Source organism: Stenella coeruleoalba (assembly GCF_951394435.1).
Source record: "Stenella coeruleoalba genome assembly, chromosome: 3".
NCBI lineage: Eukaryota > Metazoa > Chordata > Mammalia > Artiodactyla > Delphinidae > Stenella > Stenella coeruleoalba.
This window is the reverse complement of record NC_137148.1, coordinates 134,829,635-134,842,514: the sequence shown is the minus strand read 5'-3', so window position 1 is coordinate 134,842,514 and position 12,880 is coordinate 134,829,635.

Sequence of the window (12,880 nt, the reverse complement as noted above, 5' to 3'; positions counted from 1 at the left end):
TTACCTACCCGTGGACATTTCCTGATTGTGGGTGTCATTTAGAGCCCAACAGTTCTTCTGAATATTAGGTACCCATAAGCATTGTTTTTAAAGTTGCAGTTGCAGGAAAGGGCAACAAGGCAGTGGAATTTATTCATACTCACCTTGATTGCTAGGTAAAACATTGGTTTAGTGGAATTCCTCTTCCTAGGTTGTAAATTGGAGTGTAAAGTGCCAGGACAAATACACAAAATCTTGTGTCACATTACTTCTTGTTTAATTTAATTTTTATTTCTTATCAGAGTAAATTTGATTACAATGTTGTGTTTGTTCTAGGTGTAAAGAAGCTGGTTCATTCATATGTCTACACATATCTAATCAGGTTTAGATTCTTTCGCATGTTGGTCATTAGAGAGAGTTGAGTAGACCTCCCTTGGCATCCAGTAGGTCCTTCTTGATTATATATTTTATATGAATTATTAAATGCATGTTAACCCCAACATCCTAATTTTTCCATTCCTTTCACCTTTTTCAAAGTCTGTATGGGTCTTTCGCAGTGGAAATATATTCATGGGTATCAATTTTTAGATAACCCTAGTAAATGATGTCATCGGATATTTGTCTTTCTTTTTGTGACTTACTTTACGTAGTATGTTTACCCCTAGGTTCATCAGTGGTGACGGAAAAGGCATTGTTTCATCATTTCCATGGCTAATATTCGATTGTGTACATGTACCACTTCTTTGCCCATTCATTTGTTTTTGAACATTTTGCTTGCATCCATGTCTGGCTACTGTAAGTATCGCTGAAGAGCATTTTTGGGTACCTGGGCATTTCTGAATTCTGGTGTTCTCGGGTTACAGGCCCATTAGTGTTTTGGCAGGATCACATAGTAGCTCAATTTTTACCTTTTAAAGGCGCCTTCATTCTGTTCTGATTAGTGGCTCTTACCAGTTTACATCCCAGCAGCAGCATATGAGTGTATCCATTCTCAGAAACCCATTCAGCACTTATTGTTTGCAGACACTTTTCTCTGATGGCCATTCAGACTATTGTGAGCTGATAGCTTTTTGTAGTTTAAATTTGCATGTCCCTAATAATTTTTGATGTTGAACATTTTTTCATGTCCTTAAAAAAAAAACACTGTGAGGAAATTTACCTCTCGAAATTGTCTTCTCCGGCTTTTCTACTGTTTTGCATATTAATGTCCATTCCTGACCGCAAGATATTTTTTGAGGGCAGGTGTCATTTAAAGGCCTGCAGTCCTTGTGAATATTAAGTGACCAGTAGCACTGGGATTAAAGCTGCTGTTGCGGGAATTGACCACAAGGCGGCAGATTTCTACATTCCCAACTTTGGTTACAAGGACAGGAGGGCCTTCCTTGAAGTTGTGGTCCTAGGTTGCAAATTGTAGTGGAATGTCCCAGGACAAACTCCCAAAAGCTTATGTCTCCTACTTACGTTTGTTTTCTAAATTTATTTTATGTTTCTTATTGGAGTAAATGTTTTTTAAACTAGATTCTTCCTCGATCTACAATTTCCCCTTTCTCCTTTGCCTTTAATATTTATTTGTTTATTTTTGGCTGTGTTGCATCTTCGTTTCTGTGCGAGGGCTTTCTCTAGTTGCGGCAAGCGGGGACCACTCTTCATCGAGGGGCGTGGGCCTCTCACTATTGTGGCCTCTCTTGCTGTGAGGCACAGGCTGCAGACGCGCAAGCTCAGCAGTTGTGGCTCATGGGCATAGTTGCTCCACGGCGTGTGGGATCCTCCCAGACCAGGGCTCGAACCCGTGTCCCCTGCATTGGCAGGCAGATTCTCAACCACTGTGCCACTAGGGAAGCCCCTATTGGAGTAAATCTTATTAGAGTGTTGTGATTCTCTGGATGTACCAGTTAGGATCAATTTTTCATACATATATCTGTTCATCATTGGATTCTGTTGCCATGTAGGTTATTATAGAGTGTTGAGTAGAGCTCCCTTGGTATTTGGTAGGTGTTTGGTGATTATATAATTTATATATATTAATGATTATATAATTTGTATACATTATAAGTTTATATACTTATAACATATATTAGTGTATGTATGTTAACCCCATAATCCTAATTTACTCATCCTCCCACCTTTCATTTTGGTTAACCATTAGTTTGTTTTATACGTCTCTGAGTGTCTTTTCCTCTGGAAATATGTTCATTGGTAGGAATCTTAAGATAACATCTATAAATTATATCATAGGATATATATCATACACTTTTGACTTCACGTAATATGATTATTTCTAGACTCACCTGTAGTCATGACAGCGACACTGTTCATTTTTTTGAAAGCTAATCTTCCATTAGGTACATGTACCACTTCTTCTTTGTCCATTCATCTGTTAACTGACATTTTTGCTGCTTCCATGTCCTGGCTATTTTCAGTATTACTTCAGTACAGGTTTGTCAGCGTGTGTCTTCTCGATTCGGCGCTTAGGTGATAGGCCCAGTGGTGGGCGTGTCGGATCGAACGACATCTCAATTTTTACTTTTAAACGCAGCTCCTTTCTGTTCTCATTGCCGGATCTTACCACTTTACATCTCACAAGCAGCTAGAGGATACACAGTTCTCTAAAACACCTTCAGCGTTTATTGTCTGTAGACTTTTGGCTGATGGTAGTTGACTTGCGTGAGTTGAAACCTTTTTGTAGGCTAGATTTGCATGAGTCTAATAATTCCTGATGTTGAGCTTTTATCCATTTTCTTTTTTTATTTGAAAAATAGTGAGTAAAACTTACCTCTTCATACTATCTCCTTGAAAAAATTGCCAGATTTGAATTTTTTTGGCCATTCCATACCTCAGCACAAGTTTTGACGGCAGGTGTGCTTTACAGCCCAGAGTGAGTCCTTGTGAATGTTAAGTGACGGTTACCTGTGGTTTTAAAGCCGCTCTTGCGGGAAATGGCACAAGGCGACAGCATTCCTACGTTTCCAATTCTGGGTTTTTTGGGCAACAGATCTTTCCTGGAAATCGTGTTAGTAGGCTGCAATTTAGAGTGGAACGTGTCAGGGCAAACGCCCAAGAGCTTATATCGCCATAATTCTTGTTTGTTTTTTTAAATTTAATTTTTATTAATTATAAGAGCAAATTTGAGAAAATTGTTGTGTGTGTTCTAGCTGAACAGAATCTGCTTCATTATATCTATGTGTAGATCTATTCATCTTTGGATCCTTTCCCATGTAGGGTATTACAGAGTGTTGAGTAGACCTCTCTTGGTATTCCATAGGTATTTTGTGATTATATATTTCATATATATCAGTACATGTCTGTTAACCCCCATATCCTAATTCATACATTCCTTACACCTTTCCATTTGGTTAAACATAATTTGGTTTTCTGAATCTATGAGTGTCCTTCTCTTGGAAAGTATTTCGTGGGTATCAACTTTTATGTAACACCTATAAGTGATGTAATAGGATATCTGTCTTTCGGTTTCTTTCTTACTTCAAGTTGGGTGATTATCTCTAGATCCTTCTATGGTGGTGCCAATGGCACTGTTCCATGCTTTTCCATGGCTAATATTCCATTGTGTACACGGACCACTTCTTCTTGGTGCATTTTTCTGTTGATGGACATTTTGGTTTCTTCCAGCTCTTGGCTATGGTACATGTTGCTGCGGTGAAGGATTGCCAGCCTGTGTCTTTTTGATTCAGGTCTACTCAGCTGATAGGCCCATTAGTGGGCCTACCAGATCACATAGTAGCTTTAATCACAAGTTTTACCTTTAAACACACCTCCATTTTGCTCTCTGTACTGGCTGTTACCAGGTTACATCCCATCAGCAGCTAGAGAGTACACAGTTCTCTAAAACCCCTTCAGCATTTATACCATGTAGACTTTTTTGCTCATGATCCTTCTGACGGCTGTGAGGTGAACGTGTTTCTAGACTGGATTTGCATGGCTTTATTAATTCCTGACGTTGAGCGTTTTTCCATGCCTTTTTCTATAACAAAAAAAGAGACAGAATATAAAATGTGCATAAAATATGCCTCTTGAAATTGTCGTTTTCAAATATGGATGTCTTTTGAGATTTTTGCTCGATTTACGACCGAAGGATTGTTTTGAGGGCAGGTGTCATTTACAGGCCTGCAATTATTTTGACTATCAAGTAACCGTTACAGCTGCAGTTAGAGCTGCTGTTGTGTGAAACGGCCACAAGGCGGCAGCAGTTCTCATTAACCAAATCTGGTTACTAGGGAAACAGAGCCTCAATGGAAGTCCTGTTCTAGGTTGCAAATTAGAATGGAATGGGCCAGGAAAAAGCCCCTTAAGTTTATATCTCACTAAATATTGTTCTTTTTTTAAATTTAATTTTCATTGTTTATCACAGCAAGTGTGATTACAATGTTTTGCTTGTTTTAGGTGTGCAAGATGTGGTTGTTTTCCACATATACATATCTCTTTTCTTCTTTGGATCCTTTTCCCATTTTAGGTTATGACACAATGTTGAGTAGTCTTCTCTTGGTATTCCGTAGGTCTTTGGTGATTATATACTTCACCTGTGTTTGTATATCTCTGTTAACTCTGACATCCTAATGTATCCAATCCTCATACCTTTCCATTGGTGAACCATAAGTTTGTTTAATGAATCTGTGATTGCCTTTCTCAGTGGAAATATCTTCACTGGTATCGGTTTTTAGGTAACACCTATAAGTGATATCATAGGATATGTGTCTTTCGCTTTCTGACTTACTACAAGTTGCGTGATTACTTCTAGACTCATCTATGGTGATGCAAATGGCATTGTGTCATTTTTGTCCTTGGCTAATATTCCATCTGTACGTGGACCAGTTTTTCCTTGTCCACTCACCTGTTGATGGACTTTTTGGTTGCTTCCATGTCTTGGTTATTGTAACACTGCTGAAATGCACATTTGCCTGCCTGTGTCTTTCAATTATGTCTTCTTCGGTTATAGGCCCAGGAGAGGGCCTGTTGGATCATATGGTAGCATAATGTTTACCTTGTAAAGGCGTCTCCATTCTGTTCTCATCAGTGGCTCTTACCAGGTTATGTTCCACTTAAATTTGAGGGTATGCCCTTGTCCACAACTCTTTCAGCATTTATTGTTTGTAGCTTTTCTGCTGATGTTTATTCTGACGGGTGTGAGCTGACACCTCTTTGAGGTTGGATTTGCATGCATCTCATAATCCCTTGAGATTGAACTTCCAGGCATGTCCTCTTTTTTTTCAAGCTGTGAGTAGCGCCTACCTCTTCAAATGGTTTTCTTGAAGTATGTGTCACATTTTGAAATATTTTGGCCATTACCTCCCTGAAGACATTTTGAGGGCAGGTTTCATTTACAGCCCTCCAGTACTTGTGCATATGAAGTGACCATTAGCACAGGTTTTAAAGCTGCTGTTGCAGGTATTGGCCATTGGGCGGCAGCATTTCTCCTTTCCCCATTCTGGGAATTACGGAAAGTCTTTCCTGCCAGTGGTGTTCCTCGGTTATATATTAGAGAGGAATGTGCCCGGAGAAAGCCCCAAAAGCTGATGTCTCCTTACTTACGTTTGGTTTCTAAATTGAAATTATATATATTTTTTATTGGAGTAATATTCCATTGTGTACATGGACCTTCCTCTGTTTTTTGTGCCTTCCTCTGTTGTGCCTTCCTCTGTTGACAGACATTTTTGTTGCTTCCAAGTGTTGGCTGCGGTAAATATTGCTGGCGTGCCGGATTGCCACCCTGTGTCTTTTTGATTCTCATCCTCTCAGGTGATAGGCCCAGGAGTGGGTATGCTTGATTGAATGGTAGCTCAATATTTACCTTATCAAGGCACCTCCTTTGTGTTTTCATTACTGGTTCTTACCATGTCCCACTTAGAAACGAGGGTGTGCATTTCTCCACAACCCCTTCAGCATTTATTGTTTGCAGAACTTTTGCTGATGACTATTTTGACTGGGGTGAGCTGATAGGTTTTTGTAAGTTGGATTTGCATGTCTTTAATAATTCCTAATGTTCAGCTTTTTTCCACACCTTTTTTTATTCTGTTAAACAAAAGCAGAAAAAAAACTGTGAGTACAATAAACCTCTTGAAATTGTCTTCTTGGAAGGTTGCCCTCTTGATTTTTTTGGTCGATTTTTGACGCCAGGATGTTTTTTGAGGGTAGGTGTCATTTACAGGACTGCAATGAGTGTGACTATTTAGTGACCCTTAGCACTGGTTTTAAAGCTGCTGTTGTGGGAAACGGCCACAAGTCTGCAGCATTTCTCCATCCCCAAATCCGGTTACTAGGGCAGCAGATCCTTTCTGGAAGTCATGTTACCAGGTTGTAAGTTAGAATGCAATGTGCCAGGAAAAAACCCCATAAGTTTATGTCACATTACTTCTTGTTCGTTGTTTGAAATTTTTTAATCAGGGTAATGATTAGTATATTGTTTGTCCTAGGTGACACAATCTGGTTCATTTGTACATTATATTTATATATATGTATATGTATATGTGTATATATATAGGTATAGAGATATAGAGATATAGATGTGCAGATCCTCCTCCCATGTAAATTATTGAAGAGTGTCCCGTAGACCTCTGTTTCTATACGGCCGGTCTTTTTGACATATGTATTTAATACGCATTTGTACACGTACGGTAAACCTGGTCGTAATTTATCCATTCCCTCCACCTTTCCTTTTAGATAAGCATGATTTGTTTTCTAAGTCTGTGAGTGTCTTTCTCTGTGGAAATATGTTCATTGGGGTCAGTTGTTAGATAACGCCTATAAGTGATATCATAGGATATGTATTTTGCTTTCCGACTTACCTCACGTTCTGTGATTATCTCTAGGCTCATCTATGGTGTCTCAAAGAGCAGTGTTTCATTGTTTTCCAAGGTTAATATTCCATTGTGTACATGGACCACTTCTTCTTTATCAATTCATCTGTTGATGGACATTTTGGTTGCTTCCGTATCTTGGCTATTGTGAAAGTGGCTGCAGTGCAGCTGTTGCAGCCTCTGTCTTCTCGATTCTGGTCTTCTCAGGTGAGAGGCCCAACATTGGCCCTGCTGGATGGAATGGTGGCTCGGTTTTACATTTCTTTTGTGTGTGTGTGTGTGTGTGTGGTACGATGGCCCCTCACTGTTGCGGCCTTTCCCGTTGCGGAGCACAGGCTCCGGACGCGCATGCTCAGCGGCTATGCCTCACGGGCCTAGCCACTCTGGGGCATGTGGGTTCTTCCCGGACTGGGGCACGAACCCGTGTCCGCTGCATCGGAAGGTGGACTCTCAACCACTGCACCACCAGGGAAGCCCCAGTTTTTACTTTTAAACGAGGTCCTTTCTGTTCTCATTATTGGCTGTAACCACTTTACATCTCACCAGCAGCTAGAGAGTACACAGTTCTCTAAAACCCTTTCAGCATGTATTGTTTGTAGACCTTTTGCTGATGGTAGTTGACGTGTGTGAGTTGAAACCTTTTTGTAGATTAGACTTGCATGAGTCTAATAATTCCTGATGTTGAGCTTTTATCCATTTTCCTTTCTTTTGAAGAAGAGTGTGCAAACTTATCTCTTCATACTATCTCCTTTAAACATTTGCATGTCTTGAATATTTTTGGTCATTCCCTAGCTCAGGACATTTTTTGAGGGCAGGTGTCCTTTACAGCCCTGAGTCTGTGAATGTTAAGTGACCATTAGCAGTGGGTTTAATGCCGCTCTTGCCGCAAACGGCCACAAGGTGGCAGCATTTCTACATTTCCAACTCTGGGGTTTTGAGCAACAGAGCCTTCCTGGAAATCCTGTTAGTAGGCTGCAAATTAGGGTGGAATGTGCCAGGGCAAACCCCCAAGAGCTTATATCTCCTTACTCCCTGTTCGTTTTTTAAATTTAATTTTTATTTAGTATCAGAGTAAATTTGATAAAAATGTTGTGTGTGTTCTAGGTGTACAGAATCTGGTTCATTTTATGTATGTATCGATCTATTCATCTTTGGATCCTTTCCCATGTAGGTTATTACAGAATGTTGAGTAGACCTCTCTTGGTATTCCGTAGGTATTTTGTGATTATATATTTCATATGTATTAGTACATGTCTGTTCATCCCCATATCCTAATTCATACCTTCCTTACACGTTTCCATTTGGTTAAACATAATTTGGTTTTCTGAATCTATGAGTGTCCTTCTCTTGGAAAGTATTTCGTGGGTATCAACTTTTAGGTAACACCTATAATTGATGTCATAGGATATCTGTCTTTTGGTTTCTTTCTTACTTCAAGTTGGGTGACTATCTCTAGATCCTTCTATGGTGGTGCCAATGGCACTGTTCCATGCTTTTCCATGGCTAATATTCCATTGTGTACACGGACCACTTCTTCTTGGTGCATTTTTCTGTTGATGGACATTTTGGTTTCTTCCAAGTCTTGGCTATGGTACATGTTGCTGCAGTGCAGGATTGCCAGCCTGTGTCTCTTTGATTCTGGTCTACTCAGGTGATAGGCCCATCAGTTATCCTACCAGATCACATGGTAGCTCAATTTTTACCTTTAAACACACCTCCATTCTGTTTTCAGTACTGTCTGTTACCAGGTTACATCCCACCAGCAGCTAGAGGGTACACAGTTCTCTGAAGCCCCTTCAGCATTTATAAGTTGTAGACTTTTTTGCTGGTGATCATTCTGATGGCTGTGAGGTGAACGTTTTTGTAGACTGGATTTGCATGGCTTTATTAATTCCTGATGTTGAGCATTTTTCCTTGCCCCCTTTTTTAACAAAAAAAAAAAGAGAGAAAAAGAAAGAATATGCCTCTTTAAATTGTCATTTTGAAATATGCACGTCTTTTGAGATTCTTGCTCGATTTAGTGACCACGGATTTGTTTAGAGGGCAGGTGTCATTTACAGGCCTGGAATTATTTTGAATATCAAGTAACCATTATCGCTGGGTTTAGAGCTGCTGCTGTGTGAAACGGCCACAAAGAGGCACAGTTCTCCTTTAAGAAATCTGGTTATTAGGGCAACAGAGCCTATATGAAAGTCGTGCTCTAGGTTGTAAATTAGAATGGAATGTGCCAGGAAAAAGCCCCTTAACTTTATATCCCACTACTTCTTCGGTTTTTAAATTTAATTTTCATTTTTTATCACAGCAAGTGTGATTACAATGTTTTGCTTGTTCTAGGTGTGCAAGATGTGGTTGTTTTACACATATACATATATCTATTGTTCTTTGGATCCTTTTCCCATGTAGGTTATGACACAATGTTGAGTAGTCTTCTCTTGGTATTCTGTAGGTCTTTGGTGATTATATACTTCACCTGTGTTTGTATATCTCTGTTAACCCCGATATCTTAATGTATCCAATCCTCACACCTTTCCATTGGTGAATCATAAGTTTGTTTAATAAATCTGTGATTGCCTTTCTCTGTGGAAATATCTTCACTGGTGTCACTTTTTAGGTAACACCTATAAGTGATATCATAGTATATGTGTCTTTCACTTTCTGACTTATGACAAGTTGTGTGATTACTTCTAGACTCATCTACGGTGTTGCAAATGGCATTGTGTCATTTTTTTCCTTGGCTAATATTCGGTCTGTACATGTAGCAGTTCTTTGTCCACTCATCTGTTGATGGAATTTTTGGTTGCTTCCATGTCTTGACTATTGTAATACTGCTGCAATGCACATTTGCCTGCCTGTGTCTTTCCAATTCTGTCATCTTTGGTTTTAGACCAAGTAGTGGGCCTGCTGGATCATATGGTAGCCAATTGTTTACCTTGTAAAGGCACCTCCATTCTGTTCCATTCATGGCTCTTACCAGGTTACGTCCCATTTAAAGTTGAGGGTATGCACTTCTCCATAACCCCTTCAGCATTTATTGTTTGTAGTTTTTCTCCTAATTTTTATTCTGACTGCTGTGAGCTGATACCTCTTTGTGGTTGGATTTGCATGTGTCTCATAATGCCTTGAAATTTAGCTTTCAGGCATGTCCTTTTTTTTCTTCAAACTGTGAGTACAGCTTACCTCTTCAAATGGTTTTCTTGAAATATGTGCCACATTTTGAAATATCTTGGCCATTACCTCCCTGAAGACATTTTGAGGGCAGGTTTCATTTACAGCCCTCGAGTACTTGTGCATATGAAGTGCCGATTAGCACAGGTTGTAAAGCTGCTGTTGCAGGCAACGGCCATTGGGCGGCAGCATTTCTGCTTTCCCCATTCTGGTAAGCAGGGAAACAGACCTTCCTGCCAGTGGTGTTCCTCTTTTATACACTAGAGGTGAATGTGCCTGGATAAACCCCCAAAGGCTGATGTTGTCCTACACTAAACTGTAACCAAAACTGTACCCATTCCCTAAACCTAACCCTAAACCTTACACTAAGCTGTACCATAATAATAACCCATACACTAACACTAACACGTACCCTAACCCAACCCTAAACCTTATACTTACCCAAGTCCTAATTGTAACACGTACACTAACAGTAACACTAACCCTAACAGGTACCCTAAACCGTTGTCGTACCCTAAACAGTGACCTAATCCGTACCCTTTCCCTAACGCTAAACCTAACCCTAAACCGTCCCCTAACCCACAACCTAATCCTAACCCATATACTAACACTAACCCACACCCTAACATGGATTCTAACCAAACCCGTTGTCGTACACTAACTGGTACCATAAACTGTATCCATTCCCTAACGCTAATCCTAACCATAACCCTAACCCTAAATCATACCCTAACCCGTACCCTAATCCTAACCCGTACCTTGGCGGGGGAACCGTATATCACACTGTCACTATAGAAAAACCTGCAGACACTGCAGTGACGGCGGCCAATAAGACTGGCTGGACTCCTCGCTACTTCAAAATTTCTTGTGACTCTGGGACTAATGGAATACAGAAGAAGACATCATCTAAGTCTAATACAGAATACCATGTCCTGGTGGATGGTAGAATGACCATCAGTGTGTAGGAATTAGGAACTACTGGATGTATATTCTCAGTTGCTTCACTGACCTGACGTCCTTTACCAAGTACCCAGTAGCCCACAGGGCTCTCGTGGTCAGGCCCCTCCCAGGATATGGAGCTCACCTGGGCAGGTACCCAGCAGCTCATGGGGCTCTCGTGGTCAGGCCCCTCCCAGGATTTGGAGCTCACCTGTGCAGATACCCAGCAGCCCACGGGGCTCTCGTGGTCAGGCCCCTCCCAGGATATGGAGCTCTCCTGTGCAGGTACCCAGCAAGACTGGGCACACAGGAACCGTGCACATAGCCCCCATTGCAGAGCACCCCCAGCTCACCTGTTGCTCAGGGCTGACACAGAGCACCTCAGAGCACGACTTGAACGAACAAACAACAGCTCCAACAGGTCTGTGACACTGGGCGTCACTCTGTGCGGCCTCCCTCCACCTGGTCTTCCAGAGACTTCCACTGCAGCCGGGGCACCAGGCCTCTGTCTCCACCCACCACCCCTCCTCTCCCTGACTCCTGGGTTCCTCTCATTAGGAGAGGGTCTTCTTGAAGTTGTCTCCCACTCATGGGCCTGATAAAATGATGATTAGAAAACAAGCCAGAGCTGCAGCCCCTTGTCTATCCTGACTCTCAGGAGCCCACACCTGTTCCTTGGACCTGGTCGGTTCATCAAGGTCCATTTTCTGCTGCTGTGAGCCCCAGAGGGGTGAGGATTGGCTGACCTGGGCAGCCTGACACTGCCGGCCAGCCCTCTACAGGTGTGCCTGGTTTGAGGTCAATATAAACACCGCTCCAGGCAGCAAGAGCCCCTTCAGTTGTGTCTGACGCCATACTCTCTGCCCCGTCAGCAGTGTCGGCGCTGGGCTGGTGGGAGGGAGTGAGGGGCCACGGTTTTTTGGGTGGCCCGGTGTGAGTGGGGCTCTGCTGGGCTTTCTGCAGGAGTTGCCAAGCTGCCAACTGCTAAAGAAGAGGATGTGTCACCCATATCTGCTGCTGGAATTTCTCCCCAGGCAGAGGTGAGTAAGGAAAAAAGCAGTGGGGGCCGGGACAGGAGGGGTATCTCAGGCAGGGAAATGGAAAGCTTCCAGAAGTGCACCCGGGGCCAGGACCATCCTGGTTGGCCTGTAGGCACCAAGTCGGCCTGGGTGCTGTCGCTGGTGTGGCTCCATGACCCTTCCTCTAGGCTTTCAAGTCCTTGCACAGATTCAGGTGTTTTACCTGGGAAGTGTGGGAACAGTTCAGCAGCAGCTGGCCTGGAGCTCAGCTCACGTTTACTCAGAGATGCCTCAGCAAGGTCCCCCAGCTTTACAATGAGGACGCTCCTTGCGGGGGGGGGGGGTTGCTCCTGGCTGCATGGGAGACGATTACCCACCTCTGACCAACTTCAGGATTCTTTACCTTTGGAGCAAGTGCCCTGATAGGGTTTTCCTGTTTATAACTGGTGGGTTCTGCTTTTTTTTTTCTTTTTTGGTTCAATGTAGGTTTTATTCCTCTTTTTTGTATTTATAGATAGAAGCATGGAAATCATTCATTCATATAAATACATGTATGGGAATGGAAGAACTTTTTTTTTCTGTTTTACTTTTTGTATGTTTATGTATTATTTTAATTTTTAATTTTATTATTATACAGCAGGTTCTTTCTGGTTATCGATTTCATACATATGGGTGTATATAAGTCAATCCCAAACCCCCAATTCATCCAGCACTACCCCACCCCCCCACGGCTTTCCCCCCTTGGTGTCCATACGTTTGTTCTCTACATCTGTGTCTCTATTTCTGCCCTGCAAACCAGTTCATCTGTTCCATTTTTCTTGGTTCCACATATATGCATTAATATACAATATTTCTTTTCCTCTTTCTGTCTTACTTCACTCTGTATGACAGTCTCTAGGTCCATCAACGTCTGTACAAATGACTGAATTTCATTCCTTTTTATGGCTGAGTAACATTCCATTTTATATA